Below are 13,496 nucleotides of genomic sequence, written 5' to 3'. Positions count from 1 at the left end.
AACATTTGCAATAACATATGCACTATGTCAATGTCTATGTGCCTCCTCCCTAACATCTATAGTCGCTGATAGGCTCTAGCTTTAAAGCTGCTTTGGAACAATGTGTGTTGTGAAAAGCACTACACAAATAAAACTTGCTTCACATGTTAACTAAATTTATGCTCATATTTGGAAGAAACGAAGCAGTAAATTTATAATTACCCTTTGAAGTACCTTCCACACTCATGCACATACTGAATGAACAAAGAGCAGAACAAAAACAGAGGTGCATGAGTGCATGTATATTTAACGTCTCACCTCGTGATGGTCTGGATTAATGTTGTACTTGGCAAGATTCCAAATACAAAGAAATCCTATACTGTGTATATTCTCCTCTGCTGTCACATTTCTGCACATAAGCTTAAAAGAATTTGGTGCAATATGTTCCGTGCTGTCTTCAACAAAAACAGGACTATGCTTGCTATGGTAACTGAAGGCAGGTACCTTTACAGTCCCACTGACTCAAGCATTTCTTTACATTGTAATATTTGCATTGACATATTCAATTTGACTATCAAGTATGCTGATGACAGTATAGACCCTGCCTGTAACCTACATCACTCATTTCAGAAACAAAAAGAATGGAATTCAAGCGAATTCCACCATCGGGAAGGATGATAACGGTAATTAGTACCCTCAACGGCGTTCATGTGAAACAATGACAGTTGACACATAAATTGCCGTGAAGTGCAGAGCAATTTGTGGCACCCATGTCAGAACACACTTATTCATCCAGATTACAGCTGATAAGATTCATATTCAAAAGTGGAGGCATTAATACGACTTTTTTTTAGACGTGTGAAAAATATGGAATAATGATATATAATATATATATATAATATATGTGTGTGTGTATATATATATATATATATGTGTGAAAAATATGGAATAATGATATATATATATATATATATATATATATTATATATATATATATATATACACACACACAAATACTTCATATTTATATTTTTTATTCTGGTTTTTGCCTTTTATTAGGACTGGACAGTGTTTTAGACAGGAAGTGAAGTGGGAGGAGGGAGGGGTTGGGGGATCATGAAAGGTCTGTGAGCTGGGACTCGATCTCGGGACACCAGAAGTGCAATGTCACTATATGTTAGCACACTGCCCATGAGGCTATTGGTACTGACTTCTTAAAGCCATTATGTATAATGCATTATAAAGGGTTATTAAAAGGTATAATGCATTATAATTATTCTTTAATTATATTATTCATAACGTTTGCTGTAATACATCATATCTGGCTGTAAATAACTATAAATGAATTAAAAATTCATAGTGTAACATGTAACATAGTGTAGCATTATAAGGTGCATTACAAAGCATAATTAATGCATTAAAACTACTTTTACAATGCATTGTACAAAGTAAAGTGTTACCTGTATATATAAGTATGTTCATGTACTGTACATGTACTCAATACTTGGTAGGGGCTCCTTTTGCTTTAATTACTGCCTCAATTCGGCATGGCATTGAGGTGATCAGTTTGTGGCACTGCTGAGGTGGTATGGAAGCCCAGGTTTCTTTGACAGTGGCCTTCAGCTCATCTGCATTTTTTGGTCTCTTGTTTCTCATTTTCCTCTTGACGATACCCCATAGATTCTCTATGGGGTTCAGGTCTGGTGAGTTTGCTGGCCAGTCAAGCACACCAACACCATAGTCATCTAACCAACTTTTGGTGCTTTTGGCAGTGTGGGCAGGTGCCAAATCCTGCTGGAAAATGAAATCAGTATCTTCAAAAAGCTGGTCAGCAGAAGAAAGCATGAAGTGCTCCAAAATTTCTTGGTAAATAGGTGCAGTGACTTTGGTTTTCAAAAAACACAATGGACCAACACCAGCAGATGACATTGCACCCCAAATCATCACAGACTGTGGAAACTTAACACTGGATTTTAAGCAACTTGGGCTATGAGCTTCTCCACCCTTCCCCCAGACTCTAGGACCTTGATTTCCAAATGAAATACAAAACTTGCTCTCATCTAAAAAAAGGACTTTGGACCACTGGGCAACAGTCCAGTTCTTCTTCTCCTTAGCCCAGGTAAGACGCCTCTGACCTTGTCTGTGGTTCAGGAGTGGCTTAACGAAAGGAATACGACAACTGTAGCCAAATTCCTTGACACGTCTGTGTGTGGTGGCTCTTGACCCCAGCCTCAGTCCATTTCTTGTGAAGTTCACTCAAATTCTTGAATCGATTTTGTTTGACAATCCTCATAAGGCTGCGGTTCTCTCAGTTGGTTGTGCATCTTTTTTATTCCACACTTTTTCCTTCCACTCAACTTTCTGTTAACATGCTTGGATACAGCACTCTGTGAACAGCCAGCTTCTTTGGCAATGAATGTTTGTGGCTTACCCTCCTTGTGAAGGGTGTCAATGATTGTCTTTTGGACAACTGTCAGATCAGCAGTCTTCCCCATGATAGTGTAGCCTAGTGAACCAAACTGAGAGACCATTTTGAAAGCTCAGGAAACCTTTGCTGGTGTTTTGAGTTGATTAGCTGATTAGCATGTCACCGTTTTCTAATTTGTTTTTGGTTTTTGTTAAATGTGAGCCAAAATCATCACAATTAAAAGAACCAAAGACTTAAACTACTTCAGTCTGTGTGCATTGAATTTATTTAATACATGAGTTTCACAATTTGAGTTGAAATACTAAAATAATTCCATGACATTTAAATTTATTGAGAAGCACCTGTTTATACATAATAAATATACACAGTACACATACATATATAATGCAAACAAAAACTTATTTTGGATGTGATAAAACGTTTGACAGCCCTTATAATAATAATAATAATAATAATAATATATATATATATATATAATATATATATATATATAATATATATATATATTATATATATATATATATATATAAATATATAATGTGATTAATCATTTGACAGCACTAATATATATATATATATATATATATATATTATAATATATATATATATATATATATATATATATATATATATATATATATATATATATATATATATATATATATAATTAAAGACATCTGCAACACTAATAATAAAAATTACAGTAATCATTTGTATTTTACCTAATTGTATTATTATTATTATTATTATTATTATTATTATTATTATTACTTTTTATCAGCCCAAATATATACAAAGAAAACTACACTTAAATCACATACAATAATTATTAGAATGTAATATTTTACATTATGCAAATATTCTATATTATGCTAAAATAGTATGAAAAATATTAATTACATGATGAAGATGTCTAGATGTCTAGAAATTATAAAGATGCCTATGCACAGGCCAACAGATTTGTGCTGCCCCTGCTAATGCCAGATCAGATTTCTGTGGGAGATTTATACTGGGGCAGCTGGACAGTCTCGCAACCTGTGCTCTGAAAAACAGTAGGTGAGAAACGGTTGTGTAACAAAATCCGAACAACCAAATCAATCCATCAAGCTCAGAGAACTGTGGATAATTATCCATGAACACAAGTGGGTCGACATTAGGGAAGGTTTATCCGATCCGCTAACAATCCATAGCAAACCTGATACAGGCTACTTCCATCCCCATCATCATATAGCTGAGCTTCTGTTTTCTGCAAATAGCTGACAGTTTATTTGGTTTTCGTTGTCACAGCACTAGCAGCCAATTCCCAAATGCCAAGCAAAAGTCAATATATAGTAGTTGGGATACAAGGCGACTTTATCCTGAAATTAAAACAGTTCCATAAACAAGACGTTAATAGTAACTGATATTTTATACACAATATGGCTAGCTGGTTTTGTTTGTTTTAGCTCCGCCACACATATTGCTTTTATAAAACAGTTCAATAAACACAAAGTTAATAATGAATAATTTACATTTTGGACATAATATTAACAATATCTTTGTCTATTTTTTGTTCCATCGACAAACAAACTAGGAGTGTTTTGTACCTGAATGAATCAGTATTTCTGAATCAATTGTCTGAGTGAATGATTCAATGACTCATTCAATCTCTTGTTTCATAACTGAATAAATCAGCTTTTATATGTCAAGCAAAAGTCAATATTTAGTAGTTAAATTGTTGTTTCATTCCTAAAGTAATCTGATTTTGAAATATTTCGAGTGAATGATTCAAATGAACATATCAACTGGCTAGATGATTCAGTGATGCCTCATAATGTCAATCATTACCACCTACTGGCGTATGGATGTAAAGTGCTTAACTAATAGCTGTATAATTCCTATTACAAACCTTTGATATGCGACATATTCACATTATACATATCAGTGCAATAAATCTGGCATGTGAATCTACTGAAAGTGACACATACATGTTAGTCAGGACAGCGCATGACACCAACTTGATCAAAAGGTCAATGCAAATAGTTTGTGATGCTGACATGCAATATGGTGTGAAGTTTAACCCTTAAGCCACTTTTAATACCACAGCATCAATTACATGTCGGACCACCGGCACCATACTTGACACTGAGAACAGATCTCCAGTGTGAAAGTCAAACATGTGGCCGTCAGTCAGGGCAGCCTCCAGAGGCCACTTACTCTCACTGTTTGACGACAATGCCCAGTTCAGGTTTCCAGCACTCGCTGGGAGGTCAGAGCCCGAGCAGGAAAAGTGGGGTCATTACCCTCTTTTGACCCCAAAGACACCTCCCGTCCCTGATCCATCACGCTCATGACACACACACTCCCATTCCCACAGTCCAGAACACATACACAAACGTGAACAGAGAGCGTTTGACCTCATCTGATTTATGGTCCTGGGCATTATTTGCACAGGTCCAGGTGTGGCCAGCACCACATCCGATTCAATCAGACAAACCACCCCATTCAGTGGCATTCAAAAACTGAGAAACTATCTTTGAGATGTTCTGAATGCTGGGTTGCCTTTAACAGAGAAGCCCACCTGAAGAGTATGCTTTTCACCAGCAAGTGAAATACTGCTGAAATTTACATAATAATTGATAGCAAATGAGATGTGCACAAAATTGCTGAAATGAAACACTTATTTTAAAGGAGATTTTCTTAAAATTCATTAAGAGCATATTTGAAAATAAAAATAAAAATTGTTATCCATTCACAAGTATGTAGGCAGATTTTGGAACTGACACAAGGGGGAGGTAACTCTTCAGTTCATCGGCTAAGTTGACCTGGTTAAAATGGCCATATATTAGTTGGTTTATCAAAATATCTAATAACTATTTATTTTATAAACATTTATAATAATAATATTCTGTAAATGTACCCAGTATGCAATTAATTATATAATTTTAATTTCTGTAAATGTATCCAGTATGCAAAGAACAAAAGACACCTCTTTAACTGAAAAAAAATAATAATTATATATATATATATATATATATATATATATATATATATATATATATATTTATATATATATATATTTTTTTTTTTTTTTTCGTTAACCACTGCATTTGAGTAACAAGTTACTGTTACTGTTAACCATCTCATGGCATCATGAGAACCTGCTTTAAGTGCTTCACTGTCTCAAGAAAAAATAATAAGGAAAGAGACAAATAATTTTTTTTTTTATGCATGAGCTCAACAAATGCTTCTGTTTACATCCATGAATGACTTTAACACTTTTAGGAATTAGAAAAGTATTTTTTTTTTTTATTCATTTGTTCAAGGATTTCTTATGTTTGACTAATGATTAAGACTTGCTTCTATTTTGGCTGTTTGACCTTTCGGGTACAAACACTCATCAAACATAATTAGGAAAGAGGAAATGAGATATTTACTGTGCGTTAAGCCTGCCTGTCATTACACAAAACTCGGACAGGTACAAATGTGAGAAGTGTCATTCATTTAGCTGTGTTTACCTAATGAGATGAGATGGCAGTTATAGAGCGAGACTCTTGAATGAAATAAGACCATTACTGCGGCAGTTATAGAGCGAGACTCTTGAATGATCTATCTATCTATATCAAAAACTGAAGAGAGAAATGCTCTTTTTTGCAGCTACGTTACTACAGCAACAGTACACCGGAAATACACAGAAAACAATCCACCATTCCTTTCATTCTTTGCAAAAGAGCTTTTTTTGTGTACAAAAGAAAAGCAACATCAGTTTCCAGTTGTAAAGAGGCCTATTCTCTCTTCTTCCTCAAATCCCAGAGGCTGTTATTCTGACAGTCATCATGCACAATTCCTTTTAGGTGAAATAATTCCTTCCGAACAAAAGTCTTATGGTCTCATGTCTATCTTGTAGTTTACAATATGCCCTTTCAGTAAGGCTTTGTAAAGTTGGCACAGATTACAAAAAGTATCTACCAAGCCTAAAGAAAGTCTTAGCAAGGGCGTTGTTTCGCGTGGCTTTAATTGCTGTTATCATGCCCCATTTACAATGATTAATAGTGGGATTTTCTAAACAACAGGCAGTTTTTTTTTTTTTTTCCTTTTTTTTTCGCATAGTAAAGGCTGACAGCAGTAAATTGCAGATGGATGACATGAAAGATATGGCACATGATGATAATAAAAAAGGGCTTCTTTTTATTAAAATAGATGATCTGTAAGTGTTGAAGAAAGATCAAATGTCTTTTTTAAACTATAAAGAAACCAGCTACCTGTTTCATCCCAGAAAATAAACGATGTTAGATATCTAAAAAAAAAAAAAAAAAAAAAAAATAATAATAATAAAAAGCATGTAACCAAAAAGGACACTTCACAGTGTCTTCAGTCTTCTCTCTAATGGCCAAGAGAACCAACTGACCTCCTTTGAACTCTGGGACATTGACCTAATGCATGAGTGGCAACCATTGCATTCCTTTCTATGGCAGCGAAGGCATGCTCCCCCCAAAATGAAAAAGCCATCTCAGTATTATACCACATTTTTTTGTCTAACTGGGGAGGATGTTGAGCGTATGCTTTCCTTTGGCCAAGGTGGACCCACAATATGTCTGAAGAGTGCAACCTGACACCAAACTTTACATAAACAATCGACTGCCTGCATGTTAAATGCATTTGAGAGCAAAGTCCATTAAGAAAAAGTACAAACCGATCCTGCAGGGATAAGGGAGAACTCAAGCGCTGTAAAGGAAAGGAACTGAGCGCTATTAAGATATAAAATGACCAAAATAACAGAATATCTCCTACCAAGAAAAGCTCATAATCAAAGTGTCCTTGTGTGTCTAGATCTCTTACACGGGGAACTCCGTTCTAGAATAGTTCACATGTTTAGCCCTCAGGCTGTTTAGTATTTTATAAATACATAAGCAAGTGCAATTACAAAGCCTAATGACGGTAAACATGGTGGTCTTTGAATCCTCTCTGTAGGGGTCTTTCACTGCTGTCATCTAAAACAGAGGGTAATGGTTACTGTACACCACTCTAATGGCATGCATAAGGGTCTCCATTCTTATGCTAAAATTGCATGCTGGCCTTTCAAAAGCTGAGATGCTATAATATGCTTTTAACGGCTTCTCACTATGACAACAATTAAGAAATGAAGAAATATGAGATGAGAACGTGCATGTACTTTAAGAAAGTAAACAGCTGTAAATGTAGATCTCACAGCAGTATGTCACAATTGGCTGTTTATTAATTTATTTATGCATCACCTTGCATAGCATGTCAAACTCTAATTTTGTTTGCTTTACAGAATTTAAAACACTGTGATACGCCAAACCTGAACCCTACTATATTTCAACGAACCTTCCAAGATATTTAATACATTCATATCTGCTATCTAATGCTCTTTTCCCACCACAAAACAAAATTTAAGGGTCCGGGAGGCTGTACTGAATTCTTTCGATGTTAGTGCACATAAAGAAATTTGAACTTTGAACCTTATAATAATGCCATCTTTCGGTCAGGACTGTAATTCATTGCACCTTCAAAGACATTTAAGAAATACTAATGTATTTGTACAAACATGAAACTAAAACATAAAAGTCTGGGAGGTTGGAGCGACTTTTTATTAACCTTTAACCTCTAGGAAGAATACAGCTTAGGGAACAAATCTACTGGAACAAAGAAAACCTGAGCAGTTTTTGCGCATAAATAAATATTTTGTTTTGTTTAGCACAATACTGGATCTAAAACTACAGCCTTCTAATTCTATATTATTTTTTTCTCACTCTCTCTTTTTTTTTCTTGCAGAAAGTACTGTTCTGAGAACATACATACATACTTAAAGATACAGAAAACATTAGTGCAGTAATTGTGTTACCACAAGCTTAACTAGTATATTATTTAATAATATGCATTGGTTTAATGTACTTTGAGTCTATATGTTTATAATTTACCTAAAATCTAAAATAACACATTAAGTATAAAAGACCACAAAAAAGTCAATAAAATAATATTACAATAAAACTAAACTGTTATCACTCAAATCAGGAGACTTTTCTTCCTGCCAAAGAAATTTTTTAAGGCAAACCTATTAATGTTGATTGTTTGCTGTTTTCTCATCACAAAGTGGTATGAGGATTGAGAGAAAGGAAGAGAATGTTCCGGCTTGAGGCGTTCTGTACAAAAGGTTAGAATAACTATATCATGTTCACACCAGCAGAAAAATACTCATTGCGGTGAAGTAATAAAACAGTATGATCATAATGTTGAAGCTAAAATGGTTCTCTTCTCCTCTGCCAAGAAAAATGGAAAAATGACCACACACAGAAAAACATCATTATTAAACCCCTTCATATTTTTGTTTAATGTTGAAAAATTGAAAGTCTTAGGAAAACTAAAACTAAACTTGATGAAACCACTTTCACCAAGACAATAGATTCCATTTCTGATCTCACACAGCGCACTTGCATACAACATACAACACACAATACAATTAAAGGAGTATTCTGGGCTCAGCAAGTTCAATCAACAGGACTTCTGACAGTGTTTATCAAAAAAAAAAAAGGGGGGGGGGGGTCAAGGCAATGCAGCCATTTCCTTTAAAGCTGACCACAAAGGACTGAATGTCTAGGTGAAATTATATTAATGGTTATGTATTTGGATTTGTATCTCAGAGTTTTGGTTTTTGGGTCTGAGGTTTTGATGTGGTTTTATGTGGGTGGCGTGAATAATCAGTGCTCTCTTCCACCCTCAATACCATGACTGAGGTGAGACCCATGAGCAAGGCACCGAACCCCCAACTGCTCTCTGTGTGCCACAGCATTGGCTGCCCACTGCTCTGGGTGTGTGTGCACTTGGATGGGTGAAATGCAGAGCACAAAATCCAAGTATGGGTCACCATACTTGGCCACACATCATGTCCTTTCCTTTCATTAACCAGTCTATGTTCAAGCATGCTGAGGTCTGATTTCTGATATGTAAAGTTTAGGCAATGGTCTGAAGCTAATTACGGGACATTGCTTTAGTTTAGCGGGTGAGTGTTGTAAGCCCTTTTCAACACAACCTTGATTCGCTGCACATTTAGGGGCCCGGCATGGTAAGTTATTACCTTAAATGCAACAGTGCCCACCCTCCTCCCCAGGTCCCAACCATCATTCAGTCTCACATACGCACTCTCACGTGTGTGCACACACTGATGGGGCTTTGCCATTAGTCAGTCGTCACACCGCAGAATTGCAAAACGATTGAGCAGCTGTTTGGGGCTGTGGAAGAAATGCTACCATCTGGGCTTAACCTCCAGGGCATTACCACCTCTTTCCTCCCACAGAGTCCAGAATATATACAAACCAATACATATAAGCTAATGTACATGGGGTGGCTTCCATCTAACAGCTTACTAGATGATTTTACATTTCCTGAACAAGTATGAGTGTTGCTTGCACAAGTTGCTGTTGCCAGGGTTGTGCTATGCAATTGCTCTGATTGTTTTTTTTAACTTGTTGCTATGTGATTGCTAGAATATAGTTGAATTAGTTCAATGCCAACATGGACTTGACCTCATCCTCGAAAACCAAGAACCACGCAACAAAAAAACATTTGGTACTCTGGGTCACTAATATAAAATCTTTGTCCGTAAAAAAATAAAGCAAAAAAATGACTAGATATATGATATTGCTGATATAAATTACCCTTTGCTGGGAGTTTGATTAACAGGTTGAAAAATGGTGTGCATCTTTCTGTGTTTAAAATAAGATACTCAAGATACAAGATGTTCGTTCATGTTTATTTCATGCTATATCTAGTAAACAGGAAGAGATGATTGGTTCACATGCTATTTGAACTTAGGCACTAAAGGGATCAGTCATGACTCAAAGAGCCACAAAATTGTATTTATTGTTTGAATTTATTTAAAAATGACAATGTTTCATACCAAAAGTAACTTGCTCTGTCTGGTCTGCCAGCGCGTTGTCAGTTTTCTCTTTGCTTTGCAATGTATTTTTCACTGCATGAGAACATGATGTGTGTAGCATGAGAGCGCCATTGTTGGACGTAGCAACAGTAACTATAGGGATCCGGGTCAATTAGGACTCCATTCTTTCCCTGCTGAAAAAAAGCATCTTCTTAAACCAGTCTAAGCTGGCTTGCTGGTCTTAGTTGGTTTAATATAGTCTCACCTCTCTAAAACACCCCAAATGCATCTAAAGCCAGCCAAAAGACTGTCTGGCCAGCTTAGACTGGTTTAAAAGTTTTTATGAGCTGGTAGGATCATTTTGAGCAAAAGAAACTTGTGGCTGCTCATAAACCACAAGAGACTGTAAACATTTGTCTAAATAGAGAGTTTTGATTTATGTTTGATCTGATGGTTTCGGGAATGAATAAATTAAATTGATTTAAATAAATAAACAATTGAAACGAGAGCATTAAGGGGAGAGAAGTTGAGAAAAATGGGGCAACTGGATAAAACAAGATTTAAATGTCTAAAAGAGTGAACAAGCTTTAATTTCCCTTATATATATCTCTGTAGGCCAGCGGGACAGACAACTCTACCCCCAGTAAATGACAGAATGACAGATTACAGTTAGCAAACAGATAGAGGGGGGAGAAAAAATGAGCGCAAAATCCATACATCTCTCATAATGTTTTTGCGGAGCCCTTTTACCCAAACTCATCCCAATATGGCATGATGACAGACTGCAGACCTTCATTCTCTCCTTTCCTCCCCTTCATTTTTGCCTCGCGCTCCTCCCTGGCAGTGCTAGTAAAAACTAGAGAGACGGTGGTGCCATTAATCTTCTGTCAGAGAAGATTACACTTGATTCCAAAAGGCTAAACAAGGTTAAAGGCATGCTTCACTTGCTGAAAGGCCGATGTTAACAACCAGGACACACAAAGAAAGTTACTTAGGTTTGTTAGCATTTATCAGTCTTGAACTGTAGGACGACACTGTACTTGCCTGATGAGACAAATGTGAATTCTGAAACTGGCTGTCTTTATGACAAAGAACCTGAGAATGAATGTGGAAATAAAGGCAGCATGTGGTTGGGAAAAGGACAGATGTGTCAACAGTAAAAACGATTTGCTTGTCAAAGCATCATTTAACAAACAAATTACTGAACCATCACTGAACCAATCGTTCGCACCTTGTCTGACAGTGACGTACGAGTCAAAGCCTTTCATTAATAAACTCAGAAATTAGATGTACATACATCTGAGGCAAAAATGTATAAGCATTTTCCAAATAAGCAGTCCAACTGTACATTACACTGCAAATGCAAACTGCTGTATTTACGCCTAAATGAAGCTGACAGTTGTGGAAAATGGACCGCGAGAACAAAGCTGGGGCAATAATTGCAAATATTCTAATTTATGAGGGAGTCAGAAACTATTACAAGTCCTCATGATGGCTGCAATAAAACCAGCTGATGACAACTGGAAAAAGACAATAAATATGTTCAAAAGAAATAAGCTATAAGTTATGTAGCAGAGCAGAACGTTGCTTGCCAATTGGCCAAAGACTTGATTCATTTCTTAATCACAGTCCACAGTTTTTGAAGCCTTTCCAACTGTACAAGCAAATGGATTTAGGAAAATCAAATGTCAAGAAAAAATTAAATTTTGCAGATATGAGCACTGAAATACAACCAAACGATAAGCCATGGTGAGATGTTCTAATGATCCTTTTTTATACAATATTACATTTACTGATTCTCATACAAAGATAGGCAGGGGGTGTACGGGTGAATATGAAACTACCCTGAAACTCACCCGATTATGCAAAGAGTATATGGTGCTATATGCTACCCAGGGTTAAAGGTAAATCAGCTTGTCACTACTTCCATAGTGATTGCAGAAAAAAATCAATTAATTGTAATTAAGCATTGGATCAATACATTTTGTGGGAAAAGAAATCATAAAAGCATTCTGTTGTTAAAAATCATGTAATGGCATGAGGTGGCGAGGGGGGACTTTTACCCAGGGGAAAGGCTTACCAGCCAGGGGTAAAAGATAAACTGATGATGAACTGCATCCGCTTAAGTGAGCACTTTGCTATTAAGGTCTGGATCTGGAGACGCTATGTTCGTAAAGTTTTTCCTGGTGGCTAAATTGTACTTATTTTTTTTTAAGAGTAAATGATTTTCGCAGTTGTTGTAGTACTTTCTAGGTCAAATGAGATTTGTGTCAATGTCAACATGGCGGATGAGGTAGGCTTGGCATACTTATAACAGACTAGGGTTTGTTTTTGGTAATTGGACACTTTCTTCCGATGGAACTTATTGCAAGAAGCAGTTTTAACATTAAGAGTCCTGTGGTTAATGTAGATAGACTGGGCTGATATAATTATAATTACACATTGTGGTGGGATCATTTTCAGCTAAATAAACTTGCAGTCTCCTGGAAATCAGAAGCGAATGTAAACATTTGCACAGTAGGTTACTTATTAAATACATATTTTAGTACTTTTTTTTAACAAAAATATTTTGAGTTTCATTCCATGTTTGAGCTGACAGTTAGGGAAAGAAGGAAATGCTCCAATGAGGTGCCCAGCCTGTGACTTTGATAGCCTATTTATATATAAAAATTACAATTAATAAACAGAATTTACACATCCACATAGTCTCCGAGAATGTAAAATAAAAAAGTTCCATAGCGGAGAAAAAAAAAATAACAAATACACAAACCACAAAGCACACACATCCCAAAACAACCATTAGCTATGTATAGATGAAATCTTAATCCTAAGCACAATGAATTACAGCTTTATTTAAAGTGCTAAAATAATTGGTTCCATTTTTTATCATCAGTTCGGCCCAGCACTCTGCTTGTGTTGTGTATTTTTTGAGGGGCATCTCAAGGCTGGTCAGAGACCCCATGCAGCTCTTGCTCTATGTGCAAGAATAAGCTTTGGCCGGAGATAATGAGGCCCCCCGCACAGTTTCCACACTCAGTCCTGCTGCCTCTGAGGACTGGAGCCGCACGTGCAGTGTGTACAAAACCCCAGACCCCCACATTCATCCTCACCGGCTCCTCTGTATCTTCACTCTAATGGTCTGGACTCATCTGAAGGCCAAAGGTAATTTGATGCGCTCTGCAGTAATGAGCGTGGTGTTGCTGACATCTGGCC

Source organism: Cyprinus carpio, chromosome B6 (genome assembly GCF_018340385.1).
Source record: "Cyprinus carpio isolate SPL01 chromosome B6, ASM1834038v1, whole genome shotgun sequence".
NCBI lineage: Eukaryota > Metazoa > Chordata > Actinopteri > Cypriniformes > Cyprinidae > Cyprinus > Cyprinus carpio.
Note: the sequence above shows the minus strand (reverse complement) of the source record.